The 14,888-nt window shown below is 42.9% G+C and overlaps 1 protein-coding gene across 5 annotated transcripts in view; it reads left to right on the top strand.

Annotated features, from left to right (window-relative positions):
• Nucleotides 1–14,888, top strand: part of LOC132663598 (guanine nucleotide-binding protein G(q) subunit alpha) — a 312,825-nt gene that overhangs the window by 212,957 nt on the left and 84,980 nt on the right. The gene's annotated exons all lie outside the window — the stretch shown is intronic.

The following is a 14,888-nucleotide window of genomic DNA, read 5'->3' as shown; positions in this document are numbered from 1 at the left end:
GGACAGGTTTGCCCTTGCATGAAAATTGCGTGTGAGTCTAATTTTGCATGCATTCCAAAATTGTTTGGTGAGCTGTCAATCAAAATCACGTGTCCTGGGAGAGATTTGCATCCTAGAGAGATTTGTTACTTCTCTAGATTAAATCTCGCCCAACAGAAAGAAAGTGAAGATCTGGCAATTGTTGGATTAATGTAATCAATGTAGTCAGCAATCTAGATAATCAGGCGCCTGAAAAATGGACTTTTTGTAGTATTTAGCCAGATTTCTGTCTACATTAATTATGTTAACCCAGGCTTCGCTTCTTGGTGTTGGTTCTGGGCAGACAGAAGAATGGATGGAAAAAAGTCCACAGCCTCAGGCCAGTTCATATGAAGTGACCCACTGGATGAGAGCAGGACCCTGGGGAAAATGAGGACCCCCCAGAGGCTGGTTGGCATCACATATGGTGCCTGGAAGATCCAAGAGCTGATCAATTCTGTTTTCTCAATATAGTAGATCATGTTTCGACTTTGATTCTAGGCATTTGCGTAAGATCAGTTATGATTCAGGTCAGCCACAGAAATGTGGCCTGGTCACAGCAGTGCTTGTATTCCTATGGTAAATTTGCATTCCGTAATTCTAGAACGTGGCATAGAAGGCTCATGATCCCCATGTCTGTCATGTTTTAACTAGTGTTAATCCCCTGGTGTGCCTGTGGAATGTGTGCTTTCCTCGTTCCTTATTTTCTCTTTCCTTCTTCCACACCTTCATCTCACTGCCCTCCCGTCACTTCTCTTCCACACGCTGCCTGCCTGCCTGCCTGCCTGCCTGCCTGCCTGCCTGCCTGCCTGCCTTCGCCCCTCGTCCCTCCCTCCCGCCCTCCCTCCGGAACCTTTACTGTGTAAGTTTCTGTGAGTGCAGAGATGAGAGATGCAGTCAGCTCTTGTCTCTTCCAAATTCTGCCCCCTCAACCTTTGACCAGCTGTCTTTCTCTTACTTCCTGCCCCCTCTGTCCTTATGTTTGCTTTGCCATTTCAGATTTCATCTATCTCCCCATGGTGCTGTTGTGTTTTATCCCTTGTTCCCTGTTCCTGCTCAGTATGTCTCCTCCTATCTGCTTGCTTCCCCTCCACCCTCATCTGCCATTCTCGAGTTCTCCCGTCACTCCTCTCCACTTCTCACTGTGCTGCCGTGATGCCTCTCCTGACCCTTAGTAAGGAATGAATCCCCCGTTACCAAGTTCTTTTTACTAATAAATCCTCCAGTCTCTCATCGCATCTAACCCCGATCTGTTAACTTTTATCATAAATCCCGTCTCTCCCCCTTCTCACCTGTTCTAGTCTTTACCCATGTGTAACTTTTCTCCCTACAGAGAGGTCTTGCCATTAGGGCATCAGAGAAGCAGTGTCGAATGATTATGTGCTTACCAAGGTCAGGGTTCCCCCTTAGGAAATGATTTTGCCTCTGCTCTGGGAATAGACCCTGTGAGTGATTCCTGTGTGCACCGAGGACACCTGTATCAGCTGCTGCGCATATATTCTTGAGACAAGGCTCTACACGTGTCTGGTGACATTCCTTAGCTTAGATTTGTGGATTTCTAGACAGGTACCCGTTAGTTAGTACAATAAGAGGACATGGCAACATCAGCTCTTTTAAGGAAAGAGCTATTTAAGACCATTTCTTGAACCTCCTGTTAGCACTGTGATTTTGGGAAAGCCGCTGTCTGAGAATCCTGTCGTATAGGCTGCGTGAACCGTAGAAACATGCCTTTGGACACATCCCTTATGCTGGAGTCAGACAGACATGTGGGGGCAGCTGGGGCAGGCTGATCTAAATTCCTTCAAATGATTATTCTTTAAACAGTTCTATTTTCCCCTAATGGCGATGTGGAGAAGCTGATTTTCTGAACTATATACATAGATAGATAGATAGATAGATAGATAGATAGATGTTGGTTTATGTGTATGCACATACACCTAATTCTTTTTTAACCATATTTGTGTGCAGAAGTAAGAAAGTAAATTATCACAGATCCTTACATACCAACATTTCAGGATCTATCTCTTTAAAAAAAAAATAGGACGGTTCCCCACATAGTAAATAATACCGTATTACACCTAAAATTAATCGTCAGTCCTTTTTGTCATTATACCCAGTTCACAGTCCCACTTCCCAAATTCTTCCAAGATGTCCTATAGAGTAGGTAGGTTTTAGGAGTACACGTTGCGTTGGTTTATATGTCCCTTAGGCTCTCGTGATCTAGTAGAGGCCTGTACGCATTTCACTGGCATGTTGAAGAGATTAGCCTGATTGCCTTATGTAGTATGAATTAACTTACTCCGTTGTCTCTTGAATTTACTGTAAGCTGGAAATTACATTTAAAGACTTGATTCGATTCAAGCTAATTGTGAGTAAATTGCATTTTAAGAGATGTTGTTTGCCCATCATGAGCGCAGCTAAGGCTCCCCATGGTATTAGGGTGCTGACGCCCTCCCTTATAAAGTTCTATTTTTCCTTTTGCCACCAAAAGCAATCTGTGTGGCGTTATTTTGTCACTGGGTGATCTCTGGTTCCCCATCAACTCTTCACTTAATGGCTTCCATTCCATTTGATAAGTCTTGTGTGATTTAATGCTTCCCTTAGGATTTGTAAAAGAGTACATTTTCTACTTTTATCATTTGGTCCACATTGGTATTCTTCTGTGAAATACAAGGCTGTTTCCTTGGCTGGGGCTATTTGATTATCTTTTAACAAATTTTCTACTAAAAAGTATATGTTTCCATCTTTTTGTTACAGTAACTTGTTCTATAGACTAAATAGATGGTGACCGTACAACTTACCATTCCAGTGAGGACATTTTGAGAAGGAAGGGGTTGCTATTAATAGGCTGAAATAAAAGGCATAACCTGGGAATCCTGGTTAAGCAGGAACATTTGGTCAGTTTAGCTACATGAAACCTAGGGAGGCGTTTTGTATTTTGTTTGGGGTTTCCCCTCCCCTCTTTATTTTCGCTAGAAGACTGTTTACTTCAAGGGAAGTAGAACCAGGGTATTCCTACCAGTTATGTAAGGAGTTGTATGTGGAAACCTGAGTTAGCTGGCCCCATGTTTCTGGTCTCTTCCCAAGACGAGTTAGTCCTCTTTATAGAGCGGTGGCCAACAGCTTGGCTGGCCGGCCTTTAATTCCACTGTGTCAGGAGCCCTGAGTATTAGAGACCCCTTTTTCTTCCCCAGTTAGGCTCGGGCACTTTTCCTTTCCCTCAGCTAGGAAAGCCCTCCCACCACGAAGATAGGACCTGTGGCTTTTGGGATTCACCCACCTGCTGCTTCATTTCACGTGTGTATAGCCCCAGTGGATGCTCTGGGAACCGCAGGAAGAACACTCAAAACGATGGGGGCCCCATATCTTGAGCACTGTTGATTCCCAGTACTGACTTCATTTTCACAGAATAACTATGAAATAGAAATAATTCAAAATAATTCTTGACTCTGTATTCCAGATAGCTGTTACCTCTTTTCTGACATTTTTTGTGTGCCCCCGACTGGTGTATTTTTAGTATTTGTATCTCCCTCCTATACTTCTTTTTTTTTTAATTTTTTTTTCAACGTTTTTAATTTATTTTTGGGACAGAGAGAGACAGAGCATGAACGGGGGAGGGGCAGAGAGAGAGGGAGACACAGAATCGGAAACAGGCTCCAGGCTCCGAGCCATCAGCCCAGAGCCTGACGCGGGGCTCGAACTCACGGACCGCGAGATCGTGACCTGGCTGAAGTCGGACGCTTAACCGACTGCGCCACCCAGGCGCCCCAACTTCTTAAAGATTTTTCTGCATTGTTCTATCTTTACAATTAAACAACACCTCACTGGTGTTCTGGATGTGATTTCTTAAACAATATCATCACCTTCCAGAACTCTTCCAGAGCTCAGGACCACCTCTCTCGAGCAGTGTCTCCACTTGTGGTTCTTCAGTTTAGATTCAGGTGACACGTACAGATGTCATCTCTAGCAGTGTGAGAATCAGGGCCACGCACATCTGCTCAGAGTCGGCAGCACGACAGCTGTTGTCTCCAGGACCCTGCTGATGGCGAGAGTCTTGCCGGCCACATGCCAGGAGTACTGAGAGCAGAGGCCAAGCATGTCCTTATTCTTTCCTACGCGGTGAGCTCCTTTTCATCCTTCCAGACCCTGGTCAGTGGTCTGTTCTCTGAAAGTGTTGCCCAACACCAAAGATAGTGAGTCACTGTGTCCTGTGGGTTAGTACTTTGCACATCTCTTTCGTACCTGTTACCGTGTTTACTAAAGTGTCTCTCTCCTCAGAGCCTGACGGTGACTGCTCATGTTTGACCTTCACAGATGATCGTCCCATGAAATAATAGATGGGTAATTTTCCACTATTTCATTGACCATGATGTAGGTGCGGTCATGATGTAGGTGCCATTGTAGATGAACTGTGAAGTCAGAGCCGTGAAAGCATTCAAAGTTGTTGTTTCTTTCTCTTCTGCTATTTTTTGAAGGTCTGAGTTCTGGAAAGTTCTGTTATCATCGTAACTGCTGTTTGCTGAACACTTATTCTATGTTAGATTGTGTACTTCTGTACTGTATGTAGTTAGATTCTTACTATATGTCAGATTCCACATGCATTATTTCATTTAATCCTCAAAGCCGCCTAAAGTGGTAGATATTTCCTATGATCCCCATCAAACAGTAGAGGAAACCGGTTGTCAGAGAGGTTGAGTAGCTTGGTTAAAGTCATACAGTTAGTAGGAGTAGGAGTCAAAATCACTTTTCTTCTTCTAAAGCCCCAGATCTTAATCACTGTGAAATACAGCTTTACAGAGGATGGATGGTTGAGAGAGAGATAGAAAATTGACTCTAGTTAGATGAATAGATGATAGATTAATAGATAAATGTCTATGATGAGATAAATCACTCACCATAGAAGATGCGAATTGTTCATTAATCTTTATAAATGTTGCCTATAGGTAGTTCCGTACATATGAGGTCAAGAAGGAAAATTATGTAGAGTTTACTGGAAAATAAACCCAGCAGGGTTTTGATTATCATCCAGAAAATCTACCCAGTTTAACAACATGTCAATTATTCATACACCGTGGAAGATGTTCTAAGTCACGGATAATTCAGAATTATTATTTCTTTATTTTAGCCTCTAGTCTTTTTTAAAAATTTTTTTGTGTTTATTTATTTTTGAGAGACGGGGGTTGGGGGGAGGTGAGAGAGGGGAAGAGAGAGAAGGAGACCGAGGATCTGAAGCAGGCCCTCTGACAGCAGAAATCCCAGTGCGGGGCTCAAACCCACAAACTGTGAGATCATGACCTGAGCCAAAGTCAGACACTTAACCGACTGAGCCACCCAGGCGCCTCGTATTATAGCCTCACGTCTTAACCCTTTCCCCCCATACTCTATCCATTAACTTTTTATTGGAGTTAAACTAGAGCCAGTAAGAAAGCTACAACAAAGTCATTTGAGCTTCCCTCTTTCTGCTTTGGTTAGCCAACTTACTGATCATAATAAACAGTGGGCAGGCAGCCCAGGAGCAAGGAAATGGGAAAGTCTAGGAGATAGATAAGCAGTTTTGGATAAGTTTGCAATTGACTTTCATTTGGTATATCCTTCTAATTTTATTGATCAAAAGAATAAATAGCACTCTAAGATGCTGGAGAGTTTTGTGAATTTGTGAATTTTCTTATTAACTTTTTTGTTACTGATTAAAAAAAAAGGCTGGGGCGCCTGGGTGGCGCAGTCGGTTGAGCGTCCGACTTCAGCCAGGTCACGATCTCGCGGTCCGTGAGTTCGAGCCCCGCGTCAGGCTCTGGGCTGATGGCTCGGAGCCTGGAGCCTGTTTCCGATTCTGTGTCTCCCTCTCTCTCTGCCCCTCCCCCGTTCATGCTCTGTCTCTCTCTGTCCCAAAAATAAATAAAAAACGTTGAAAAAAAAAAAAAAATTAAAAAAAAAGGCTGAGGGCTTTGAATATCTTTAGATAAAGAGCACAATAAACAGATGGCTGTAGGTTTACTCTTTTTTTTTTTTTTTTTTTTTCTGGGGTTAACCATCTTTTTTTAATATACTGAGGCATCAGGTCAAATGAGTTCACTGCCTACAGTACTAAATCTCCATCACATTGGCACGTAGTGAGAGAAGTCCTCACACTGCAGGCTTTTGGCAAAGACTGTTCTGTGTTCAGCTCAAGAGACCAAATAATCCCTAATCTCGCCTTTCCTGAAGTTCCCTCCAAGGAGCTCAGCAGATCAGACACCTTCTTGAAATTTTCTGTAAATCCAAAACACATATGTAAATTGGCTTTTGGGCGTAAGTCACTGTTGGAGCTTACTTTTAACCTCATGCCTAAATTTTTAACTTAATTTAAAAATGTGTAAGGAGGGGCGCCTGGGTGGCTCAGTCTGTTAAGCGTCCGGCTCAGGTCATGATCTCGAGGTCTGTGAGTTCGAGCCCCGCGTGGGGCTCTGTGCTGACAGCTCAGAGACTGGAGCCTGTTTCAGATTCTGTGTCTCCCTCTCTCTCTGCCCCTCCCCTGTTCATGCTCTGTCTCTCTCTGTTTCAAAAATAAATAAACGTTAAAATAAAAAAAAATTTTTTTTAAAATGTGCAAGGAATTTGAATGTTGAGCTCAAAATGCAATAGGAATTTCAGAGGTAGACTCAGTATATCCACCTGATTTAGGGCTGAATTCTTTTGAAGAGATACCTTGCTAAAAAGTTCCTGACTGATGAGCAAAATAGTTAACTCTAGGGTGCGTTTCCTTTGACGCTTGGAGCCATCCTGACTTTACTCTTCATCTGCTGATAAAAAGGAAGTGTAACCCTACTGCAGGCTTTTGGAGACAGACAAGATTATCGTCTTGTCAAGAGAACAGTGGGTCAAGGTCTAGTCTTTGATGGAGTTCCCTCTGCCACTCATCACCTCTGGGGTTGTGACGAAGTAAACCCCATTTGCTCCAGACTCTGGTGTGTGATCTATAATCTCTAAATTGCCTTCTAAATTCTGAAATCCTGTGATCTATTACAGTAGACTGCCTTTATCTGAGAAACCATTATCCTATGCAGTCAAGTGAAAACCTGGCACCCCCAAATTTCCCTGAGAATGGAATGAACAAAGATTATTCTCTACATGGTTAAATTACTAAAAATGCCATCTTGAGCCCAGAAGAGGGCATGGATATTGAATATGTTTGCTCTTTTTGAAAAGACCAACAATAGTATGTCATTTTTTTTTCACTTGAGTGACATATTTACTTCTATTTTTGTTCTGTTTTGTCATCTAATGAGCCGTATCTCCTAATAACCTTTTGCAAGAATGAAACAAACAAAACAAACAAAATTTTTGTCTTCCACAGTGAACTGATGATTCTAAGATGCGGGTCTTTATTATTCCTTTTTTAGAACCCTTGGCACTTCAGAGATGCTAAGATAAGACTTGGGTATGCTTTACACTCTAAGCTTCATTACTGCGATGTAATAGGGAAAGGGCACCTGTCTGCCATTCATTCACCCTGCCTGAAGGGCATAGCGGGTGCGAGTGACATGCTTCATATTGTCAGCTTGCTGCCCGCTCACGCTTTGGCCCAGCATCTTCAGCTTCTGTAGTTCGGCCTCTTCTCCACAGTCTCCCCAGGACGGCACTGTCCCCAGTTGAAACCAGGAATGTTGTTACTCCCGAACAGGGATTGGCAAACCCACAGGCCAAATTCAGCCCTGCTGCCTGTTTTGTTTTTTTTTTTTGATAAATAAAGTTTTATCGGAACACAACCACGCTCATTTGCTTATGTATTACCTATAGCTGGTTTTGCGCCCGTTGGCAGAGTTAAATAGTTGCAACAGAGACCGTATGGCCCACAAAGCCTAGAATATTCCCTGTCTGATTTTTACCTCCCTGCCTGCCCCCTTCTCCCCCCACAACTCAAATGGCAGGTATCTCTTAGAGAAGACTGAATGTTTACAGGCAACTGGTATTCTGCGTCCACTTGCGTTTAGATAGAACTTACCTTAGGGCCCCTGCCCTCTGAATTAACCCAAAGCTAGATTTCGGAATACCGAGAGAATGGATGGCTTGTATTCCTTCCGCAGTACTCAGTAAGTGCTGCTTTGCACAACAAAACTTGATAGGAAGTGGGCATCGGAGAACCCTCTGTCATATTCCCTGTCTAGTACCAAAGGTAGCATGAATGACCAGAAATGTTCATCGAGTTGATTTGACTCTGAGAGCCAGGATTGTGTCTTACACGTCTTGCCTTTTGCTCATTGTCGTACCTGGAACAGCGGGTTAAGGAGAGTGTGATAGGTTTAACCATCAGTGGATCCAAGGGTAGAATTGACAGCCTTTTGTAATAGAACAGGTACCTGAGCAGAAGACAACTCTAGCTTCAGTCACAAGTGAGCTCTGGAACCTTGCTCTCTCCATGTAACCCTTTAGGTCATTTGGGTCCCTTTATTTTGACTCCTGCCTGCCAAGCAGTCTTTTAACTCTGACTGGATGACCCTGATGCTTCATTATCACTATGGCATCTTGATTTAAAGTGATGAGTTGAATTTTGATCTGTAATTAGTACAATTAGTTTACTATGACCAGCTGCTCAGACCTGATCATCCTTATCAGAATGAAAGTTCTGATCTTACGGAACCAACATCCAACCAAGTTAAGGGGACATGACACTGAGATGCCTACTTTAATCAGTCGTGTTTTTTTCTCATGGCTGACGCTTGCCTACAACCACTGGAGCCTCTAGTTACTTAAAATTTTTTTAATGTTTATTTATTTATTTTTGAGACAGAGAGAGACAGAGCATGAGCAGGGGAGGAGCAGAGAGAGAGGGAGACACAGAATCCGAAGCAGGCTCCAGGTTTTGAGCTGTCAGCACAGAGCCCGACGCGGGGCTCGAACTCACGGACTGTGAGGTCATGACCTGAGCTGAAGTCAGACGCCCAACCGACTGAGCCACCCAGGCGCCCCTGCCTTGTAGTGTAGTTATTTAAAGCACATTCATCTCCATTGCCAGACTACAAGCTCCTTGAGGACAGGACTCGCATCTTTTTTTTTTTTTTTTTTTTTTTTTTTTAATTTTATGGTTGGCACTCCATGTTTGCACAGTACCTAGCTTTCAGTGTAGACTTTCGGAGAAAGTAATTGGATGAATGACTGAATAGTAAGAAAGTGAGTAACTTCTGGGTTTTCCTAATTTCTTCCCATCTTTCTTTTCTCTTCGTTTCTGCCTACCCAAATCTCATTTTGTCTGCTCAGTGTAACTCATCCCCCACTTCTCCACATTATTCTCTCGTGACTACAGTTCATAATCATCTCTCCTTCCTTATGGCCTTCATAGTTAGCAGCTCACAATTTGGCACTTAATTATTTCTTAATTGATTCATCTGTGCTATCTTAGCTTCCCAGGTAGCCTCCTGTCCCTCAAGGCAAAGGATATATATATCTTAAGTATTTTGTACCAGCTCCCTGTGCCAGCCCCCCTCCCTCTGACACACACACAGTGCATTAGCTTTAACATATAACAGATTTTCAGTAAGTTTGTGTAGATTAACTGAATTAAGCACTATCGTTACATTTCAGGACAAGCAGGCAAGGATAAAAAGCAGTTTTCTGATGTTTCTTGAGTTGCTTTGTTTTACTTTTTTTCATATTTATTTATTTATCTTGAGAGAGACGGGGAGAAGGAGAGAATCCCAAGCAGGCTCTGTGCTGTCAGCACAGAGCCTGATGGGGGGCTTGATCCCACGAATGGTGAGATCATGACCTGAGCCAAAAGCAGGAGTCTGATGCTTAACTGAGCCTCTCAGGCGCCCCTCTTGATATGTTTTAGAAGTGTAAAAATTTTGTCAGAATTAGTCAGCAGCTTTGAAAGTTACCACATAAAAGGCAAATAAAGCAGAAAGCCAGACCAGCAAATTGGAAAAGGCCTCTTCCTTCCCTTTTCTCTTCTCTCTTTTCTCATTTTGCTTTTTTTTTTTTTTAATTTTTTTTTTTAACGTTTATTTATTTTTGAGACAGAGAGAGACAAAGCATGAACGGGGGAGGGTCAGAGAGAGGGAGATACAGAATCTGAAACAGGCTCCAGGCTCTGAGCTGTCAGCACAGAGCCCGACGCGGGGCTCGAACTCACGGACCTCGAGATCATGACCTGAGCCGAAGTCGGCCGCTTAACCGACTGAGCCACCCAGGCGCCCCTTGCTTTTGCTTTTAATTATAAGATCGATTTATTTGTTTGAGCAACAGACTGAAAAATCTATCTCCATGACCCAAGCAGACGCACAAGTTGCCTGGCCCATTTTCCATTTGACATCGATGGGCTCTTTATTTGAAGCATTCGTATCAATTAACCATATATAAGATTCCTAAGAACCTGAAACTATTTAACAGATGCAGCGATAGGATCTTTTTATGAGACACTTAATTTACTTTTACAAATCTGCTTTCCTGAGTCGGTTTAGTTCTTTGGCCAAGGATAATTGAAATGCATGATTTCTTAGACTTCTCTTTTATCCCCCAGAATATTCTCCCTTGAGTTGTTTTCATAAACCATAAGGATATCACCTACTTGCTACCACTGGGTGATCTTTGTTTTAAATCTGTAATTTTGTACTGAAAACAAGTAACTCCTTAGGACCCAAGTCCCCGTGATACATGCTGCCCTTCCTTGAACGCTGATCATGGTGTGCCAGGTGTTAAAAATGAAGGAGGAAAGTTGGTTTGCCCCCCACAAAATGAGCTCTTCACGGGATGGGAGCGTTTGCGTAATGAGTAATCCTGTGCAGCTAACCAGATGACCAGGCAGGTTCTTTTCTGCAACAAGACCTGCCAGATGCAGGAGGTTGGGCACCAGACCCTGTACTTGACTGCCCCCGGCGACTGGCAGTTTTGCAGAACTGTTACTTCCCTCCATGTTGTTCTTTGAACGTTCGCTCTGTCTTTTTTATTTTTTGCCTTCGAGCCCCTGTGGTCACATGGTACCTGTACAGGAATCACGTGTTCCTGGTTGTCTCCTTAGCTTCAGCTGCTTTGGACAGTGTCAAAGAAGATCTCCTGGCGTGATCCAGCTTTGAACTCCCCTCAGACTGTTCCTCTTACAATGAGGCTTAGGTTTTTTTGATAACCTAAGGTTTTTTGATGAAGCTGACCTAGTTTTTCTAACCTTCTTTTCAATAATTAAAAATGTGAAATTCTACCCGGAGCCATTTTCTGTGCCAGAACTTCCTTTTAATGTCTGACTTGAGCTGCAAATCTGTCATAAATGCAGCCTGTTGAGAGCAGGCCCTTCCACGGGAATTGAAGGATGCGGGCACATATGCGCGGCACCAGCCCATAGCAGGTTAACTACTCCGAGGAGCTATTCATCTATCTTACTATGTTTGGTTGGATTTATACCAAATGTCAGAGATTTCTTTTTTCACTTAACCACCCACAGGTATTCCCCCTTTTGGTGTAATTGCTGAGGGTTGTATGCCTGTAACTTACTACATTTTTTTTTTTTTAACCACAGCTGTAATGTGATATAGTTTACCTGCTGAGTCATCTCTGAATTTTATTCATGTTTCTTGCCTTTAAAAAAAGCCACTTAATTTCTAATTTCTTTTCAATTACCCTTCCAGTCATAGGTGGTGGGTTTTTTTTCTCTTCGATTTTAAAAAGATGTTTCTGTCAAAAACAGGCTCTCATTACATGTCAGATTGGAGCATAAATTAAATGGGAAGGTGAACTCAAAACTGTTATTGACAACCTATTGTCAAAAAAGAGGAATAATTGGAATTTTTTTTTTAAAAACATTCAAGAGAGAAAATGCCATAATTATTTTGATTGGAGCTTTTATTTTAGGGACAGTTAAGCTTTTCTCCTATATTTTTAATCATTTAAAGTAATTATATCCTATTTCTGAATTTCTTATTTTTTTTGTAGCCAGAGGTGACCCTGAAGTTAAATATATAAAGAATTTAGCAGCTACAAGGTGTGATGATAAACTAATGGGCATGATTTCCTTAATCAAATCACTCATACTACAGAAGGGTGCTTTGTGGATAATCACCAAGGATTAGAGACAGTTCAAACAAGTTCCCAGAAAATGACTCTGTCCAAAATATGTGAATGTTCATTCTATCCCTAATAAACTTCACCATTTTGCCTCTTCGTATAACCCTTTTCTTGACACAAGTCGGTAAACTTCTTGAAGGCAGGGATTATGTCCTGGGAATCTCCTGGCCTTAGCACCTATGAGAATGTCATGGTCAAAATGTATCAGTGATTTCTAGATGACCCTGCATTTTTCTCATGGTAGGAAAGAAACTATTGAAATTTTACTACATGAGTTTTCTTAATGCCTTGTTTTTCACTGAAAACCATCAGAAACCCGTTTCTTCCATTAAGGAGAGTGTGTGAGAATTTTCTGTCTGTAAAGTACCACTCTCTCCATTTGCCCAGGGTTAGAGGGAATTCCAAGGCCTGAAAGCTTGATATTGACAAGCATAAAGCAGATATACAAATTATATCATTCTCTGGCCAGGACCTAGAGAGGAGCAGGAAGTACAGCTGCTAAATGAAATTAAATAGATGATGCCTTTCCTTTCTGTCTTGTCTCTACATTCGTCAGAGGCATTTAAATTCAAAATTTAGTTCTTACATGATGCAGGCGAGTAATATCCCAGCCAGGTAATTACATAGGTAGCTAACAACCCCCTTACTCCTGTGTTTTCTCCTAAAAGGTGTAACTTGCTGTTCTAACCACTACATCATTTTCCACCAAATTGTTTCAGTTTGTCCCCTGTTCAGCACCTGCCGCTGTGTCTAGTCCTTCGACTAAGTGTTGGTGACCAGACACGAACAAAGGTAGTCACGGTCCCTGATCGCACTGAGTGTGAGAACCCTGACGGGACAAACACACGTGGAAAAATAGTGAGGACTTTTTTTTTTTTTTTAAATCACTTACCAAGTTATCAATTAGAAATATCTCAAAGCGATGACAAGTTATTGGATGGACGGATGGGAGTGAGGTGAGTTTTACCAACTAAACCTCCCATTTTCTAGCACTCTTGCATATGTCTTGTCTCCTAGACAGTTAAAGAAGTTCCATGTATACCATGGGAGATCTGTCTCCCTGACATCAGGAGAGAGCTCCTGCCAGCCACTTGTTACACATACATTGCCTTGGAAATGTACCTTGTGCCTGTTACCATAGCAACACCCTGAGAATGACCTCAGCAGCCGCTCAGAATCATTCCTACAAAACAAATTATAGCTATAATTAACTTTCTGAATTTACTCTGCAATATAAATTTGTTCAGACCTCAGTGTTTCTTTGTAAAAGGTTAAATGAATGGAATAATCCACCATGAACCTCTTCCCCCGCACCCCCCTCCCCCCGCCCAACCGGCATATTCCACCCAAGTGTTTCTTCAGAATATGAGATGCTTCGATGTAAAGCACAGTTCAGTTCAGAGACTCTTCTATTACCTTCCCTCACAATGTGTCAGGAATCAACACATGAGGATGTGCTGGTCCCTTCTGCTCTTTAACCCCATTTCTAAAGGAACAGAGTGGCTTTTTCCCCTAAGCAGCCGTGAAATGCAGAAAGTGCTGTGAGCCCAGAGCCAAGGGGGCACATGGGTGGGGCTTACACAGCAGCAAGCTCTCCTCATTGGCCCACTCCTGGCAGTGAAAACTGCAGGTCTCTTTTTTTTTTTATGTTTATTTATTTTGAGAGAGAGAGTAGGGGAGGCACACAGAGAGAGGGAGACAGAGAATCCCAAGAGAGCTCATGACCTGAGCTGAAATCAAGAGTCGGATATTTGGGGGCGCCTGGGTGGCTCAGTCGGTTAAGTGTCCAGCTTCGGCTCAGGTCATGATCTCACAGTCCGTGAGTTCGAGCCCCATGTCGGGCTCTGTGCTGACAGCTCGGAGCCTGGAGCCCGTTTCGGATTCTGTGCTTCCCTCTCTCTCTGCCCCTCCCCCACTCATGCTCTGTCTCTCTCTGTCTCAGAAATAAATAAACATTAAAAAAATTTTTTTTAATAAAAAAAATAGAAAAAAAAGAGGTATTTAACCGACTGAGCCATCCAGGCGCCCTGGAAACTGCGGGTCTTGGTTGCATACATATTTTGCCTGTTTCACTGTCCACAACGCATCTTCAATCCTTTTCCACCACCCAACGGAGGCAAAGCCAAAAGAATGTCAAGCGAGAAGTGCAGTTCATTTAGTCAGAAACGTAGGGAGCATCTTCAGTAGTTATTTCCTTGCTCTTGCCACCTGGGCAGTGAACAGACGGAACCCAGTGTGGCAAGCAGCAAGTAAGTGCTCAGTCTAAGTTTGTTATGAGGTGGTTGTTACTTTCTGTGAACTATACTGACAGTGAAAAGGAGCAAAAGAGGGGCGCCTGGGTGGCTCAGTTGGTTGAGCATCCGACTTCGGCTCAGGTCATGATCTCGGGTTCATGCGTTCAGGCCCCCGCATTGGGCTCTCGCTGCTGTCAGCACAGAACCTGCCTCGGATCCTCTGTCCCCACCCCCCACCATGCCTCTCCCCAGCTCGCGGGTCCTCTCTCAAAAATAAATAAACTTTTATAAAAAAAGAGAAAAGGAGCAAAAGAAAGATAAAGAAGGAAAAGTACTCTTGCAAGTATGAATGCTTTAGATACTCAGCTAGTGTTTTAGTAGTGCCCTTGGTTCACAGAGACACCCCGTGGGCAATATTTTTAGGGCAGTCAGTAAGTCCTTTTACGTGCCTTTTTTGGTTGCGGAATCAGTACCCTGATTCTGTCTTTGCCCCATCATGTGCAGTGTGATAGATAATTTCCCACTTCATGTGATGATACTTTAAATTCTCCTGTGCAAATACACATTTGTGTTTAAAAGTGGAGTGGCAACGAGTAGCCTGTTTAG

This window comes from Panthera onca, chromosome D4 (assembly GCF_046562875.1).
Source record: "Panthera onca isolate mPanOnc1 chromosome D4, mPanOnc1 haplotype 2, whole genome shotgun sequence".
NCBI classification, from domain to species: Eukaryota; Metazoa; Chordata; class Mammalia; order Carnivora; family Felidae; genus Panthera; species Panthera onca.
This window is presented reverse-complemented; position numbering and strand designations above follow the sequence as displayed.